This window comes from Coptis chinensis, chromosome 4, assembly GCF_015680905.1.
Source record: "Coptis chinensis isolate HL-2020 chromosome 4, ASM1568090v1, whole genome shotgun sequence".
NCBI classification, from domain to species: Eukaryota; Viridiplantae; Streptophyta; class Magnoliopsida; order Ranunculales; family Ranunculaceae; genus Coptis; species Coptis chinensis.
In genome coordinates, this window is record NC_141459.1 from 81596467 (window position 1) to 81599314 (window position 2848).

The 2848-nt window shown below is 36.2% G+C and overlaps 1 non-coding gene across 1 annotated transcript; it reads left to right on the forward strand.

Moving 5' to 3' along the window:
- The first annotated feature begins 761 nt into the window (after nucleotides 1-761).
- On the forward strand, nucleotides 762-867 carry LOC147505084 (small nucleolar RNA R71). The gene has a single exon (XR_015194122.1). It is a non-coding gene; the product is annotated as a small nucleolar RNA R71 (small nucleolar RNA).
- The last annotated feature ends 1981 nt before the right edge of the window (nucleotides 868-2848 follow it).

Sequence of the window (2848 nt, forward strand, 5' to 3'; positions counted from 1 at the left end):
TGTCTTAGGCTAACAAGTTTAGATATTGTTGCATGAATGCTAGGATTTGGGTTTGTTATTGCATAACAGATAACATTATTTCGGTGGGCTTATCTGTTTGGACGCTAGTTGATTGTGTAACTAGAACTAGGTCTCTTTGGTTATTAATAGGTATGTTTTGGTAGTTATGGTTAAACTGGGATGGAACTAATGCTCTGTTCTGATTGTTATAAGTACCTTGTCCTTATCTGAATGCATTTGGTGGTTTGTTGAAACCTGGAGGTAGATGGGTTTGTGGATGATTCATCCATGCGAAGTTTGGGTGTTGTCTCCATGGTGCATTTGGTACATTGAAAGCACACACTTCTTCTTGTTCAAGTGATGATAGGTTTGTGATTAAGGGACAAGTGACATCTATATGATTTAAGCTTAAATGGAAATTGCATGGCGAGGTATTTATGTTCATGATAGGATGAGGAGTTTGGTCTTTTTGTTTGGTTGTGAGGGCATCTATCTTTCTTATGAGGGTTTCGATTAAGGTTTTGATCTCAGGATCGGATTTCACCTCAAAAATACCGCTAGCTTTAGATGTACTGGGTTGGGCTGTTCTGGAATTGTTTATGTCTCCCCAATGGGTACTCTTTTCAACTTGGTTTTCAAGAAAGGTTAAAGCTTTGGTTGCACCTCTATCCAAAAAATTACCATTACTCATGATGTCAAGGGTTACTTTGTGTTCTTTGAGAAGACCTTTGAAGAAACATTGGACAAGAGTGGATTTTTCTAGTTTATGGTGAGGACATGAATAGATTAGATCAGAGAATCTATCCCATGCTTCGAAAAATGTCTCACTCGGACTTTGTCTGAAAAACTATATCTTACTTCTTATCTCCTCTATTTTCTTTGGCGGAAAGTACTTCTTCACGAAGAAAAACACTACCTTTTCCCATGTATTGAAAGAATCGGGTTTCTGAGAGAGAAGCCAATCATGGCTCTTACCAGCTAGAGTGGAAGGAAACACTCGTAGCTTCACTTGATCGTTCGTGATGCCCGGATGGTGGGAAGTATTACATACTTCATGTATCCGGCGTAGATATTCGTACGGTAACTCGTGTTCAAACCTTTGAAAGATGGGTAAAAGATTGAACACGTTCGGTGGAATGCGAAAGTCACTCATGAGCGGTGTGAACATTTATCATAAAAGCTGCATTTTAGTGCCTAAAGGAACCTTATTAAAGCTTATTATGAAGACTCAATTCAAGCTACTATGAAAAAGTGCTTAAAAAGTCAAAGTCAAAGGTCAAGGACTCAAAAACAAATAACTGGAAATCATGTCCTTAACTCAAAAGACTAGAGATGGATAGGATTTTCACAAAATAAGACTTGCTCAAAACCTAGCTTGCTCAAGAACATAGAGAAAAAGCAAAAACGAAAGCATAAAGGAAGAGTAAAAAGCAACCTAGTAAGGTGTCTTAATTGTAACGGAAGAGGGCAAATCAGTTATTGTAAAAGTAGGAGTATAAAAGCCCAAATGTAGGAGGAGAGAATGCACTTAGACTTAATCTAGTGTCATGTAGGAGCAGTGCAGCTTTCATTTTCAAGTCATTTACATTCAAGTTTTTATTGTTTTCTTTACTTTTTGTTCTTCAATTCAAATTTGTTCTTCAATTTTCAATATAAGTTGTTTTTCAATACAAGTTTACACTCAAGTTTGTAATTCAATCTTCAATACAAGTTTCTTTCATCAATCCAAGTTTTTCATTCATGTTTTAGTCATGTTTTAATATAAGTTTCATTCATACAAAAACAAGTCATGAGTTTAAGATTACTACCTTTTCTCCTTCTTAAACTCCCATCCTTACATCTCTAAAAATATATGGTGAACCTCATCAAACTAACCTTTGAACTTACCATTATACAATAGCTTGTCGAGGGACATTGACCCAGAATTAGCTGAATGTCGAGGACTCATCAAAGCTCACATTATGCATGCAGTTCCAACACCACAACCAACTACTAATAGAGTTGGATGCAAAGTCTGTTGTCGACTTTTTGGAGAGGAAGAACAATAACATCAATTAGACATCTAATTCCATTCTCAGCGATGCAGACTTCTTAATTAGCAACTACTTCTCTATCCTTTGTAAATATTAAATATATGTTTGTAAATAGAAGTGCAAACTCATGTGCACATCTTCTAGCATCTTTTGGAAACAAAGACAACATCTTGTGCAGAATGGTTATCACTTCCTCCACCATGGCTTCTAAAAACAGTGGAGGAAGAAAAACTTCTCATGTAACTGTTCAGTTTATCTAGGCTTCCACTATGGGCACATTCCATTTTGTGTTGGGTGATCAGCTCCCAAATGTGCATTTTATTACCCTTTTATTAATGCATTACAACCCTTCTTACGCTTAATGAAAAGACAACTCATAACTTTTATTGCCTTTTTCAAGTTACGAAAATATTTAGACCATTTATCATAAAAGCAGAGTCTTAACACTAAATGGAGCTTAAATCACGCTGATTATGAAGACCAAAAACAGCTAGGAAAAAGTGCAAAAAAAGTCAACGATCAAAGTCAAAGTCAAGGTCAAAGGTCAAAGATCAAGGACTCATAACCAAGGAGCTGAAAGTGAAGTCCTCAACACCGAAGACCAAAGATGGATATCTTTAACTAAAAAGTTGGAATTCTCCTAAAACCTATCTTGGTGAAGAAGAAATCAAAAAGCAAAATCAAAAGTAGAGTGTGAGGTTTCTCAAGATCAATGGAGAAGGGCAAATCAGTAAAAGGCAAAATAAGGGGTATATAAACAAAAAGCAAGGGAGAGAGAAGGCATCCATTGTATTATGGTCCAAACCATTTGGTTT